Source organism: Euphorbia lathyris, chromosome 2 (genome assembly GCF_963576675.1).
Source record: "Euphorbia lathyris chromosome 2, ddEupLath1.1, whole genome shotgun sequence".
Taxonomy (NCBI): domain Eukaryota; kingdom Viridiplantae; phylum Streptophyta; class Magnoliopsida; order Malpighiales; family Euphorbiaceae; genus Euphorbia; species Euphorbia lathyris.
Window position 1 is genome coordinate 106,537,039 of NC_088911.1, and position 15,432 is coordinate 106,552,470.

General features: G+C 38.8%; 1 long non-coding RNA gene across 1 annotated transcript; it reads left to right on the forward strand.

The window, feature by feature from the left end:
* The first annotated feature begins 1,655 nt into the window (after nucleotides 1–1,655).
* LOC136220908 (uncharacterized) lies at nucleotides 1,656–2,367 on the forward strand. The gene is made up of 3 exons (XR_010684760.1): nucleotides 1,656–1,733; nucleotides 1,832–1,967; nucleotides 2,048–2,367. It is a non-coding gene; the product is annotated as an uncharacterized lncRNA (long non-coding RNA).
* The last annotated feature ends 13,065 nt before the right edge of the window (nucleotides 2,368–15,432 follow it).

A 15,432-nucleotide genomic window follows, 5' to 3' on the forward strand; every position in this document is an offset into this window, starting at 1 on the left:
GCAGACGTCGCGAAATCATTGTTTCGCTAAGTAAAATCACCCTCTTCCTTGCACATTTATGTTCGCATACTTAGCGAATCATCGTTTCGCGAAGCCAAATCTTCCTTTTTTCTGACTAACACGATTAAATTTTTCTGTGATTATATATATATATATATATATATATATATATATATATATATATATATAAAACTCAAAATATAGTTGATAATTACTTACCTTGGTCGCTAATTGAAGAAAACACACCCGTTCAATTATCCTCTAAATTCTGGCTAAGACGTTTCCCCTCCAAACACTTCCGAGACTCAAAAAATCTTCAGTTAGGACTTAGAACTATGCATAAGGATGCTATGATTTAAATTTCGAGTGATTCAGACGGTCGAATCTCCGTAAATCAAAGAAACGGCGGAGAAACAGTCGAAGAACGATGAAGAAGCAGAAAAGAAAAAAAGAAAAAAAAGAAAGAAGATGATGATTGCCCTCACCTCTTCGTAGGTTTGGGACATATATCCCAAATATGGTAAATATCCGGTTTGATCCTCCATCTTTATATAATCTTTTAAAAATTACCCTAAACTTTTAATTTACACATAAAACCATCAAATTAACTCCAAACTTTTCCTATAGCACCAAATTATTTTCACACACCCAATAATTATAACATATACTAATATCAAGGTATAAATTCTAGAAATTTAGACACGGACGTGACAAAAAAAATTCTCTCTAGAAAGACATGTATTGTGGAACGGAGGAAATAACTTTTATCAAATACTTAATCCTCACTTCTTAATCTTCATCATTTGTTCCATCTATATTCTCTCGATCTACTATTTCGATGTTATCACCATCGTCTACCGCATTCCTCACCGCCAATGTTTGCCGACCACCCACTAGCCAATGCACAATGCTCTCCACCTAGTTTCCATCGTCTTTCTCTTACAACGACATAGCAAATATCTTTTCCATTCATCCTAACTTTCGACTCCCTCCTTCTCTTTATAGCTAACTTCTAGTGAGTATTCTTGCAACTCATTTATTTAGAATTTTTTGTCTTCCTCTGCAATTTCAATAATCCTTAAATAATTTATTTGTTTTACAGTAAATGTTTTTGCTGAATATGATTTTAGTATTTAGGATTTGGCAATTTTTGAGTTTTGATAAATTTAGTCTATATTTTTCCACCTATATAAGAATTATTTAATGGGTGAAATAAATTTGTAAATTTTTATTTCATTAGAGAATAAGGGGATTTTTTAGGAAGCTCTTTTGTGGATTTGTTGCCCCTAATTTACATCATCTACCTTTTTATTCTTACCCAATAACATCATTTTATTTTTTACTATATACCCATACAGACTATTTAATTGTGATTTAAAAATTTAATTTACCCAATAACATATTGTCTTAGTTTTTAGGCTTAATAGGCACCCAGACCCCTAAACTTGCACATTTTTTCCATTTAACCTCATTAACTTAGGGGACAACCTCTCAACTTTGCAAAACCACCACTTATCACCCCATATACGCCTACGTGGCAGTGACATGGACCATGTTGGGGAAACAAACAAGTAGAGGCGCGTGATGAGTGAATTCTATAGAAACAAAATTCCCTAATTTCTCTACTTTAAAAACAAAATCCCTAATTTCACCAACACAGATCTGAATCTTCCCTTCCCCTTCTTCGATTGAACGAGCTTCTCAAAGAAATCTTTCCCTTCTTCGATTGAATGGTAAGAAATCTCCTCTCCCTTTTGCTTCTTCTTCTTCTTCTTCTTTCTTCTTTCTTCTTTCTTCTTCTTCTCACAACAGTTTCTTGATTTGAAATAAGTCATGAATTCGTGTTAATGGAGACCGAATTAATGGAGGCTCATGAATTATGTTATTATGGTGAACTTGCGTTGCTTAAAATTACGTGGAAACCTGGAAATCCAGGAAGAAGGTTCTATGGATGCTCAAATTATGGGGTAATTTATTTTCTTCTTGTTTAACTTGTAAATTAGCTTGATTAAAATGGGTAATTGACAGTTGGAATTTTGAATTGCAGAACTCAAAATATTGTGGGTAGTTTCAATGGTTTGGTAAATCAGTTAGTTGTCAAAATAGAAGGGTCATTTTGGGGCTATTGAAGAAGGTCAAAGAGAAGGGCGAGGGAAGGGACACAATGGCAATGAAGAGGGATATTGGTGGCAGTAGAAGAGAATGGAAGAAATACATAGCTGTATTCGTGTTGGGATTTATATTAGGAATTTGGACAATGAGTAGTTGAATTGTGTTGGTATTCATGTTCCAATTGCAATTGATTTACGTAACTCTTTTTGGTATCTCTAATTGACATTGTTGTACTCATTCTTGAATGATTAAATGTTAAGCATTTTGGTAAAATTTTCATCATGTTCAATTTACATTCTTTTTGTTATTGCAAAGTTTGCATAACTAGAAATTGGCAATGACAAGTATAATTCCATAGCATGAATGTTGATATTGGTAAAAAAACATAATTGACAATCACTGAAATGCATAATTGATTGGTTCCAAAAAAATGTCATTACATAACCAAAACAATGTCATTACATAACCAAAACATTGTCATTTTACATAACCAAAACACTACCTTTTACATCAATAGATGAACATGATGCAAGTTAAATTGGTCCAAAAATATGTGTCCAAAACAGAAGCATTCTAATACATAATAGACCCTAAACCCTACATGTTCTTCCAATCAGGGCATCCATCTGACAATAGTTGGCTGGGAAGCTGATTTCGGTGCCTTAGATTTAGGCGTAGGACATTGACTAAAGCATTTTGTGGCTATGAAGCATAATTGCCAGCAGGTGCTCTTCTTACAGCGCATTTTGTGGCTTGTGATGCCTGAGTTGAAGCTACTGTTGTTTTCGTCCTTATTTGGCTTCTTTTATCGAACTTTGCTTGCTTTAATTGAGTTGACGACGTTGCAGCCTTCCCTTTCCATTTCAGCTTTTCAGGATGAAATCCAATATCCCCCTGTAACTTCAGTGGAGTTCTTTAAATTGCTTGATCCATTTGAAATAACAGTTCTTTCACCACCCAAATTCTCCAGAAACCATAAAAAGCATACAATCAATACAAACTTCTTCCAAATTAATCATTACAAAGATCACAAAAAAGCATATAATAGTATTTCCAAAGTACCTGAGTGCATGTCCAACCAGTTCTCTTAGAGATGAAAACTCCAACTCCTGACAGTCTAGGCCTCTTGCTGGCATTCTGATCCACATCAGCAATTGGTTTTACGTTTGGAGTCACAAAATCAATGGGTTTTCCCTTTTCTTTTGGATTCATACTCCTCCTATTGTAAATTTCAGGCTGCTGCTGATTTGTTGAAGTTGAACCTTGCATTACATTGCTAGAAACACAATGCATAACATTATCAGTTGAAACTTGGCCCTCGTTGTTAATTGCACCCTGCATAACATTGAATATAAAAATTGTGCAAAGTTATAAATTGGATTAATTAACAAATTGGACAGTTGTAATTACCTTATTAGCAACAGCCTTGCATACTGGACATCCCTTCTTGTTGTGACCCTGATTCTTGCAAACTGAATATGTCATTCTTGTTCCCTTCTTCGAATATTTACCAGTTTTCTTCACCTAATCTCTATCTTTTCTTCTATTTTTTTTGGCCTTCCAGGCATGGTTTTGATTTTTGGAGGCTCAATTGGAGGATGTGTGCTTTCAGGCCACATTTTCATATTCAATAAGGGTTGAACAAAATAGCCATATGTCTTCTAGTATCTTTCCTTTCAATACCATTCACTCACATACTTAATTGGGTTCTCATTTTTCTTTTGTAAGGTAGCAATTGTTGAAACACCTTTCCACATGATTTTGATTTGACAAAATTATTTAAGTTAATCTCATGATTAAGACAATTAAATTTAAGTGTTTTGATTTAATTGTACTAATGTGTTTGTTTAATGTTGAGTATATGAATAAATGAGAACAGAAATAAAAAATGAGACAGAACGAAGTCAGCATAAGACACAACACAAGCTGAGTAGAATGTAACTCAGCATCATAAAAGAAAAGTCTTCTTCAGAACAAACGCTTGAAGACAAAGCTGACCGAAGACGCTGAGTAGAATGTTACTCAGTCTCCGATAAAGATAAAGAACAAAGGCAACGTCAATAAAGTCAAGCTAAATGTTTGTCTGGTCAGCACGAATAATCCGTTTACTAAAAGACAAGATCCGACAAAGGTCTGTACTAATTCAGAAGCCTCGGAAATGTGATCAAAGACCTTTTCAAGACGCATGGATCAACTGGCATTTGGCAAGAAGACAAACCTGGCGCTAGAAGACGAAACCTGGCGCAAGAAGACGAAACTGGCAAGCCTGGCGCCTGCTAAATTCAGACGACAGGATTGGCCTGCGATTCTGAATGCTGACCAAATGAATGACGCAAGAAGACCGTTTGAATTCAATGGATATGTCCAAATTCAAATCATTGGAGCTTCAGAAATTGCTATAAAAGGACAAGTTCATCACTTGGATCCTTTGCCGAAACACAAGAAAGCACAGACAGAAAAGCAAATCTTCACAAGAGTGAAAATCTAAAAGAGAAGCTGTCTAAATAGAAAAAGCAAGTTCTTACACCCAAATCCAATCTCTGTGTAAAAGTCTAGAGTGAATTTGTATTCATCTAAAGTGTTCTTCATCTAGAAAGAACAAATTTGTATCAATCTGAGTACTCAGTTTTAGTACTCAGCGGTAGAGAAAATCTGAGTATTCGGTTATAGCGCTCAGTAGGATTGAGTAGACGAATAGAGGATGGTACTCTTGCATACTCAATTGCTTTGTAAACGGTTTGTGCTCTACCTTTAAAGAGCTCAGTAGTGGATTGAAAAAGCCCGGAAGGATTCTGGGGACTGGACGTAGGCGGTGAGGCCGAACCAGGATAAGACTGCTGAGTAATCTCTAACCCTTTCTCTTAATATATATATATGTATGTGTTGCTTGCTTAAATTACTCAGGATATAAATTGTATAAGCCGACACTGAGTAATCAGAGTGCTGAGTTGAAAGCTGACCTTAAGTGTTAATTCCCAACTCACAAGTGAAACAGTTCTAGTCAGTCTCTGACTAAAGCTGTCTTACATCTCGTTCAGCCTTGCTGACCAAAACTGAGTGAAGTTATTTAAAGAATTAAATTAAGTCAGCACAATTAAGCGAAAAAGTTACATTAGTTCCTAACCCCCCCTTGGAACTAATCCTATTACATTTCACGGGACCAACAAGTGGTATTAGAGCTCAGTAGCTCACTACTCAAAGATAAAACTATCTTGAGCCGATCCCTGTAAATGGTTGAGAACAGCACTCGTTTCCTTCCAGGAAATCAAACAACACAGATACTCCCTAAGGGATTATCTATTAGTCGGCCTCCCTTATTCTTCGGGTCAAATTATACATTTTGGAAGAACAGGATGAAAAACTTTATTCAGGCAACAAACATGAGTGCATGGCTTGCAATAGTCCAAGGCCCGTTTGTTCCTTACAAAATTGTAAACAATGAGAAAGTTGTTAAAAGTGAGACTGAGTGGTCAGAAGATGACCTTAAAAAATTACAGAATAATGCTTCGGCTATCAATATGCTTCACTGTGCTTTAGATGCTGCAGAGTACAATAAAATTTCAGGTTGTGAGTCAGCACAGGAAATATGGAAAAAGCTAGAAGTGACCTATGAAGGTACTAGCAAGGTCAAGGAGTCCAAAGTGAAGCAACACATGAGACTATACGAGCTGTTTGAGATGAATGAAAATGAAGACATCTCTGAAATGAACTCAAGGTTCACCAACATCATCAATGAGCTTAAGAGACTTGGCAAGAACTTCACGGAAGAAGAACAGGTGAAGAAAATCTTAAGAAGTCTCCCCAAGAGCTGGCAAGCTAAGAAGACAGTTGTGGAAGAAGCTCAGGACCTGACCACATACAAATATGATGAGCTTATAGGATCTCTGCTAACCCACGAGATCTCCATGAAAAATTTTGAAGCTAAAGAAAATTCAGAAGACAAGAAGCAAAAATCACTTGTCATGAAAGCTGACTCAACAGTAGCTGACTCATCAGATGATGAGGAGATGGCCATGTTCACTAGAAAGATGAAGAAGCTGTTTAGAAAGAATGACAAGAACAGCAAAAGGCCATTCAAAAGAAGCGATAAATACAAAGCTGAGTCCAGCGACAGCAGATACAAGAAGGACAGTTCGAAGCCTGTCACTTGCTTTGAATGCCATCAAACTGGGCACATTAAATCAAGCTGTCCAACTCTGAAGAAAGAAAAGAAAGGTAGCAGAAAAGCAATGGTGGCGACATGGAGCGATAGTGATGAGTCAACCTCATCAGAAGCTGATGCCACTGAGTCAGCAAACATATGTTTCATGGCTGACGAATTTGCTGACCACTGCCGATCTGAGCAAGCTGACCTCTCAGATGGATCTGACCAAGAGGAACACTCCAATGAGGTAACATCTCTTCTTTTACTCAGAAATGAAATGGTTAATGCCCTGAGTGGTCTCTATACACTGACCAAAAAGTGTAATAAGAAAATACGAGCACTCAGCAGGCGGTGTGATGATATTGAGGAGGTCAAACTGAGTGATCTCCGACACTTCTTCAAGACAATACCAGGCAAGATGAAAATCTAGAAATCATGCACGGGTTTGTCTCTGAAGTCCAATCAGACTCTAAGAAGTTGAGAAAGGACATCACTTCTATACAGAACCAGCTGAGTACATCGGCTAAGAAAAGGTTCTATCCAAATGCTGAGTATCAAGGTGCTGGTCAGCATAGACGGTACACTCAGCGGAACAGTCAGTGTGATTATTGTGGAAAGAGAGGACAGACTATAAATGTGTGTTGGTATGCTCAGCACCATCGTGCTGACCAAAAGAGGAAATACCCTCAAATGGTAGTTTTTTGTGACTATTGTGGTAAAGATGGCCACACCATAAATGTATGCCGTCACAAAATAAAATATGATGCTTCACCTATTCATGCTAACCAACGAGGACCCAAAAAGAATTGGGTACCTAAAGACGACTAGTTTAAATTGCAGGTGAGCCTGAGGTGCGCGGAGAAGTCAAAGCTATGGTATATTGACAGCGCATGCTCGAGGCATATGACCGGTGATGAAACTTAGTTCATCACACTTGTGCATAAACGAGGAGGAAACGTAAGTTTTGGAGACAACAAAAAGGGTAAGATAGTAGGATCAGGTACTATTGGAGGTAATCCTAATATTGAGTCAGTCTCCCTAGTCAGGGGTCTTAAATATAATCTATTGAGCATTGCTCAGCTGTGTGACAGTGGTAGAAAGGTTGTATTTGATGCTACTAAGTGTCGGATACTCGAGGGAAAAACAAATGATTTGATTTTAACTGCCCCTCGTATAGACAATGTCTTCATGCTGAGTTTAGAAATGAAGTTTTCAAAAAATATATGCTTAGTGTCAAAGGAAGATAATTCCTGGCTATGGCATAGGAGACTTGGTAATGTAAGCATGGACCTCCTTGCCAAATTAGCAAGAAAGCAATTAGTTGAGGGTTTGCCCAAACTTAGATTTGAGAAAGATCAATTATGCAATGCTTGTCAGCAAGATAAACAAACCAAAAAGTCTTTTCAAAATAAAAATATAGTCTCAACCAAGCGTCCATTGGAATTACTACACTTGGATTTTTTCGGACCAGTCCAACCACTGAGCTTGGGTTGTAAGAGATTTTCCTTGGTCATTGTAGATGATTTCTCTCGGTATACTTGGGTCATCTTGCTGAGTAGCAAAGATGAAAGCTTTCGAGATGTTCTCAACACTGATTAGAAAACTTGAAAATAACAAAGACCTAAAATTAGCTCACATCCGAAGTGATAATGGCAAAGAATTCAAAAACCAACAGTTTGATGAATTCTGTGAAGTCAGCGGCATTGACCATAATTTTTTTGCTCCTAGAACTCCTCAACAAAATGGGGTAGTTGAGAGGAAGAACAGAACCTTAGTCGAAATAGCTAGGACAATGCTGAGTGAGAATAGGCTTCCAAAGTATTTCTGGGGAGAAGCTGTCAACACAGCGTGCTATATACTTAATAGGGCCTTAGTTAGACCTATACTTAAGAAAACCCCTTATGAACTTTGGAAGGTCGAAAGCCCAACATTGGCTACTTTCGTGCCTTTGATTGTAAATGTTTTATACTCAATACAAAAGACAACCTTGCTAAGTTTGACTCTAAAGCTGACGAAGCGATCTTTCTAGGGTACTCAACTAACAGTAAAGCATATAGAGTGTTCAACAAACGAACTCAAGTTCTAGAAGAGTCTGTACATGTTGAGTTCGATGAAACTAACCCTGTATGAAAGTCAAGTCAGTCTGCCGAAGATGACCCATGCTCAGCTTCTGCTGACCAAAATGGAGCCGCTGAGTTATTACCACAAGGACTGACCAAAGGTAAAAACGAACCTGATATTACCTTTGCTGACCAATATAAAACTGCAGAGATTGTTGAAACACCTATTCCTGAAAACTCAACACTGCCCAAAGAGATCAAAATTCCAAGTGGACACTCAGAGAAGTCCATTCTTAATGCTGCTGAGAATAACCTGATGACCAGAAATCAACTCAGGAGATATCTCAGTAATGTTGCGTTCGTCTCAGTCCATGAACCAAAGAATTTCACCGAAGCTGAGCACGACGAATTTTGGATCAATGCTATGCAAGAGGAGCTTGATCAATTCAAGAGAAATGAGGTATGGGATTTAGTGCCAAAACCTAGGAATCAAAAGACCATAGGAACAAAGTGGGTGTTCCGAAATAAACTAGATGAACAAGGTAACGTAGTCAGAAATAAAGCCAGACTTGTAGCTCAAGGTTACAGTCAGCAGGAAGGCATGGACTATGGTGAGACCTTTGCACCCGTAGCTAGGTTAGAGGCTATAAGAATATTGTGTGCATATACTAGCTTCATGAACTTTTAAACTATTCCAAATGGATGTTAAGAGTGCATTTCTTAATGGAGTTATAAACGAAGAGGTTTATGTTAGTCAGCCTCCAGGGTTTGAAGATCCAAAATTTCCAAACCATGTTTATAAACTCAAAAAGGCCCTGTACGGCCTGATACAAGCACCACGTGCTTGGTACGAAAGGTTAACCAGTTTCCTACTGACCAGGAACTATATCAGAGGTAAAGCTGACACAACCTTATTCATTAAGAGAAAGGGTAAAGATACCCTGCTGGCACAAATATACGTAGATGCTATTATCTTTAGTGCTACTAATGAATCTATGTGCAAGGAATTTAGCAAACAGATGCAGACTGAGTTTGAAATGTCAATGATGGGAGAACTCAACTTCTTCCTTGGACTTCAAATCAAACAAGGAAAGAATGGCATCTTCATTAGTCAGTCTAAGAAATATTGAAGAAATTCGATATGGAAGATTGCAAGCCCATATCTACCCCAATGGGTACTGACACTGTGCTTTGCGCCGACGAGAAAGGTAAGTCAGTAGACATCAAGCTATATCGAGGTATGATTGGCTCTCTACTTTACTTAACTGCTAGTAGGCCAAACATTCAGTACTCAATATGTTACTGTGCTAGATATCAAGCTGACCATAGGGAATCTCACTATATAGCCGTGAAGAGAATTTTTAGATATTTGTAGAGCTCAGTTAATGCAGGTTTATGGTATCCAAACACAAATGACTTCACACTCATTAGATACACTGACGCTGACTATGGACGAGATAAGCTAGAGCGTAAGAGTACTTCAGGAGGATGTCACTTCCTTGGAAGCTGTCTAGTATCTTGGTTCAGTAAGAAGCAGTTGTCAGTTGCCCTGTCAATAACTGAAGCTGAGTACATTGCCGCTGGAAGCTGTGTGGCACAAGTCCTATGGATTAAGCAACATCTGGAGGATTATGGAGTATAAACAGAAACAATCGAAGTCAAATGTGACAACAAGAGTGCCATTGACTTATCCAAAAATCCAATCCAACACAGCAGGATGAAGCATGTCAGCATAAGGCATCACTTCATCAGAGATCATGTACTCAAGGGTGAGATCAAGCTGACCTATGTTCCAACAGATGAACAACTTGCAGATATCTTCATGAAGCCACTGGCTCGTGAGCAGTTTAACATACTAAGGGAAGCTATCGGTATGTCTAATCCTCTTCAATAGATTTCTGCGCTTAAATGAATACTGAGTGATTATTACATGCTGAGTGATTATTGCTTGATATGTAACTAACACATGCTGAGCTAACATGTATGATATAAAATCACTTCATGCTGAGTAGACATATATGTTGAGTGATTACTATGTGCTGAGTTACTAAGCATGCTAAAAATTCCCTCTACGCAAAACTGAGTACTCAGAACTTCAAACGTTTAGTATTCTAGATACTGAGTAAAGCCACTTGCACAATAAATGCTAGCACGTGCATTAAGTAGCCACCTAGGATGACGTAAGCGTAATAAATAGAAAACACATGCGCCGAATGTGTCATAAATGCCAGAGATAACGGTCGATTGATCAACTCGAGGTGAAACCGCCATTCCGACCTATCAGATCAACTCAAAACGACTATAAATAGTGGATGATTTCCCACTAAATTCTCTTTACACTTGAAATCTTTGGCATTCGATTTATCTCTCTCTCAAATCCCAAATTCTCTAAACTCTCTCAAGAATCCTCAAGAACACCATGTATAACGATTCTCAGAACATCTCCGGCGCCGATTACGACGACAATCGCTCCGACCTAAACCCTCCGTCTCCTGCTGAGCAGGACTATCAAGAGACTTCCACTGAGTCTCAAGAACAAGGTCAGTATGACCAATCCAAGGTCAGCACTCCTAGAAAAAACCCCCAAGCTGACCAAGCAACTCCGTCAAGAAAGAAGAAGAAAGGGAAAAGGACCGAGCAACCTAAGGAAAGGGTATTCTTCCCAGTATACAAAAACGTCAAAAACCTTAAGGTAGTCCATTGCCGTTGGTTCTCCTCAGGCTTTGTAAAGGCTGAGAAACACTTTTGCGAGTGGATTTCCAAGAATGGCTGGACCGAGCTATTCTCTCTCCCTGGAACCACTTATCCGCAGCTGGTGAGGGAATTCTACACTAACCTCAGAGTTGCCGAAGATGATGATGACCACTTAGTCACCAAGGTCAAAAATAAGGACATCACGATCACTCCGTCCTATCTCGCTAAGCTGTTAAAGCTGAAGGTTCAGAACTCAGGTGCACAAATGACTACACGCGCATCACATACCCTATTGAGTTCTGTAAACTGACGCGGCCTCGCGCGATTATGGAGCGAGGCCGATTTTAGGGATAAGTGTACCCCGTCGTTATCAAGTAATAAATTTCTGGTTTAGTCCAGGTTATCGTCCACAGGATTTATTTCTGCAAGTATCGAGTTACTTGGTTTCAGGTGTTATCTAGGCTTAGGGGGTTTTGAGTTGGTTTTTCTAAGTTAATCTACTCCTAGGTTGAATTATATTATTCCTAGCTAAGTTATCCGATTCTAACTAAGTTACTCTACGCCTAATTAAGTTACTCTACCCCTAATTAAGTTAAACTACTCCTAAGTGATCTTTTACTAATGCAATTATCCGAAGGAACATGAAGGGATACGATGATAATGAAAATAGATTGTTTAAGCAATTGAATTAAAACCTAAGTCACTTGTGTCCGAGGCGATTAACCCGACCTATCCTCCTAAAGTCCCTAGTTCGTGATTCCCTTGTAAGGCCGAAACTAGCTCTAAGGCTCAGCAATTTGAGCTTAATCTTCTATAGGGTCGTCAATCCTATAGGCACTGACTAGGTCAGATTCAGCTCACAATATGTGCCAACTTGATTTTGGGATTATCGAATGAGTTAAACCAATCAGACAAAGCGTAAGATAAAGATTAAAGCATTAAAACAATTGAATGAACAAGAACTATAATATATATCAAAGATGAAAGTATTGTCACGAAGTTACAATGAGCCTAGGATTCATAACATGTATCAGAGGCTAGACAGAATATAAAAGAAGAAAAATCCTTTTTAGGGAACCTGTCTACCAATGCAGGCGTCTTCCTAGGACTTAAGGATGGAGCTTGAGCAATCCTCGGTGAACGGAGTTTCGGAGGTGTCTTCAATGGAGGTTCGAAGGATATGGAGGAGGTGGAGAGGATTTCTCAAGATGAAAAGCTAAGAAAATTATAAAGATAAAAGATACTAATTTACATTGGAAAAACTCTATTTATAGGCGTGGCTCGACCCTTTTTTTGACCTATTTTCGTGTCTTTATGCAGGTAGGAAGTCGTGGGGTCCGTCGTGGCATCATGGGGGCGGAATTGGTCTTTTTGACCAATTCCCGCAGGTCTGCTCGCCGAGCAGGGCGAGCTGCTCGGCGAGCACGCGCTACTCGCGGCGAGCAGCGCCCTGCTCGGCGAGCAGGCCTCTGGCGGCCTGCTCGGTAAGTAGGCCTCCAGGGGCCTGCTCGGCGAGCAGGCATGGCCTACGGAGGCTTTTTCGTGCCGACTGCCGTCGATGCCTTTTTCGTCCGAACTTATACCTGCGCATGTACAGAAACTCCAGATAACATTAGTCCAAAGGCTAAATTGACCCGCCAATCGCTTATTTTGAGCAAACGCTTCGTTTGGTGCGACTTTTGACGGACCAATTAGCTTCAAAAGATAACGGAATTATACTATACATGCTATTTTGGACGTAATTGCCCAAATTGGTCATAAAACGAGCCTAAACAACGAAAAATAAATAAAACGTTTCCAATTCCTAACTAACTCACACAAAAGCATTTAAATGCGAGAAATGCTCGCTTATTAACTAAATAATGCTAAAACCCGTCCTAAACCCGTACCCAAAGATAGGAGTTTTTGACCCCTATCAAACCTCCTCGCACTTAAAACTTTACTTGTCCCCAAGTAAACTAAAAAACTAAACCCGCAATCACAAGCAAGCTAGAAAACCTCCCGGTTTGACTAGGTGCTTGACACAATTTCGAGCATCTGTAATTACATGCATTCAGAAATACAAAGTAGAGGCACAATATCCAAAAGCCGCATTTCAATTATCATAGGTCATAGTTTTAAGCAAAAGGACACATGTTCAATTAAACGAGCTTGAGGGGATCGCTAAGTAAAACACCTCACCATAGGTAGTTCACTCAATTCACACAATTTTGGTGGCTAAAGTGTTTACTCTCGGCTTATGTTCTTGCTTAGGATTACGTTGATTTTGCACATTCATCCGAGTTCCTCTACTATGCTATATGACTCCGATGATATCAAAAACAGCCTCGAATTGGGGTTGTAATGTGGTTAGAGGGTTAAAGGTACAACAAGGGTTAATAGTTCTAGCGCTAGAAAAACAAAGTTCAAATGGCTTTAGCAAATATGAAGTGATTGAGCTTTTTATTCATCCATTATTCTCTTTTTGGGATGTTTTCTTGAGACGTTTTGATTTAAAGAACTTGGGGATGAAGTTCTCCCCTTTTAGTTCGTCTTTTTTTTTTTTTTTCTCTTCTTCCCCTTTTTTTTTGGATAGTGATGCTCATTCACTTCTTAGCCTTTTGGCTTGCTACTATAATGCCATAAACAAAGAAAAAGCGCTAGAAGAAAACAAAGGCTCAATTTGAGCTTTGCAAAAATTTTGGGTTAAGTAGCAAACCAAGTTGTGGTTTGCAAAAATAGGTTAGAACGAAAGAAAAATCTATAAACTACAAAAATATAGGCTCAAAGGGGCTTCCTAGAGTGGATGAAAAAGAGAAAATAAGGTAAAGAAAATGGTTAATTCTAATGAGGCTGATTCATCGTTTATCATCTCAAATCATTGCATGTAGGTTCAACACAGTATTAGGTGCAAAATCTGTAATCTTTCCACAAGTCAAAGCATTCACACAAAAATGTCAAGAAAAAGAGCTTTTTGATGTTCGCTCTTAGGCTCAAATTCAACTCACAATTCTTTGGGTTTCAATTTTGTGTTTACTAGTTTTCCCCAAACTCAAGTTCAACATCACATGCCTTCAATTCTTAAGTTATCTACCTAAGTAATGATTTTGACATTTCTTCAAAAGTATGGTCTAAATGCAAACTTTAGCTCATGCTTTTACAGATACAAGGATTGTGTCCTACACCTAAACTAGTTGTCATGCAATTTTAGATTCGGTTCTCAGTCCTCAATGACAAATAACGAAGTTTAGATTCGAAGGAGGTTCACGGTTTTAGGTCCTAAACATGCAAAACATAAATAAAACCCGAAAAATGCAAAACTAAACTAGACACGACGCAACAAATTTTTTAAAAAATATACAATTTTTGTAAGTTTGTCTACCCCTCCTCCTCACACTAAAAATATGCAATAAGTTCCAACATTGCATCACAAATCATAAAGAACAAGTGTAAAGAGTTAGGGTGGAGAAGACAACTTACTGATCATCTTGAAGACGGAGGATTTGGACACCCGAAGTGTCTTTACCGAGATAAAGTTTGAGTCGATGTCCATTTACTTTCTGGGTGGTTCCATCATTCAACATAATCTCAACCATACCGGAGGGATGTGCGTCAAGAACTGAGAATGGTCCATACCATCTACTCTTGAGCTTGCTAGGGAAGAATCTCAATCGGGAGTTATAAAGCAGCACTTGGTCGCCTTTTTGGAAGGTTTTCCGCTGTACTTTTTTATCGTGCACCCTCTTGGTTCGTTCTTTGTACAGTTTGGCATTCTCGTAAGAGTTGTATCGGAGCTCATCCAGTTCATGTAGTTGTGTTAACCGTAGGTCACCTGAAAGTTTAGGGTCAAAGTTTAGAAATTTCAGCGCCCAATAAGCTTTGTGCTCTAATTCAACAGGCAAATGACAAGATTTCCCGAAAACTAAACGGTAGGGGGACATTCCTATGGGAGTCTTGAATGTTGTCCGGTATGCCCACAGAGCATCGTCCAGTTTAAGACTCCAATCTTTTCTAGCATTCCCCACCGTTTTCTCAAGAATACGTTTTAGCTCTCTGTTTGACACTTCTACCTGACCACTGGTCTGAGGATGGTAAGGTGTTGCGACCCTATGGGCTACGCCATACTTTTGGAGCAACGTGTCAAACTGCTTATTGCAGAAATGGGATCCCCCATCACTAATGATAGTCCGGGGGGTTCCAAATCTGGCAAAGATATTCTTTCTTAGGAATTTTATCACTACTCGAGCATCGTTTGTGGGTAAGGCTTCGGCCTCTACCCATTTAGAGACATAATCAACCGCGACAAGAATGTATTGGTTGGTGTGTGACATAGGGAAAGGTCCCATAAAGTCTATGCCCCAAACATCAAATAGCTCACAGATGAGTATGCCTTGTTGAAGCATCTCATTCCTCCTAGAGATATTCCCTACTCTCTGACATGCA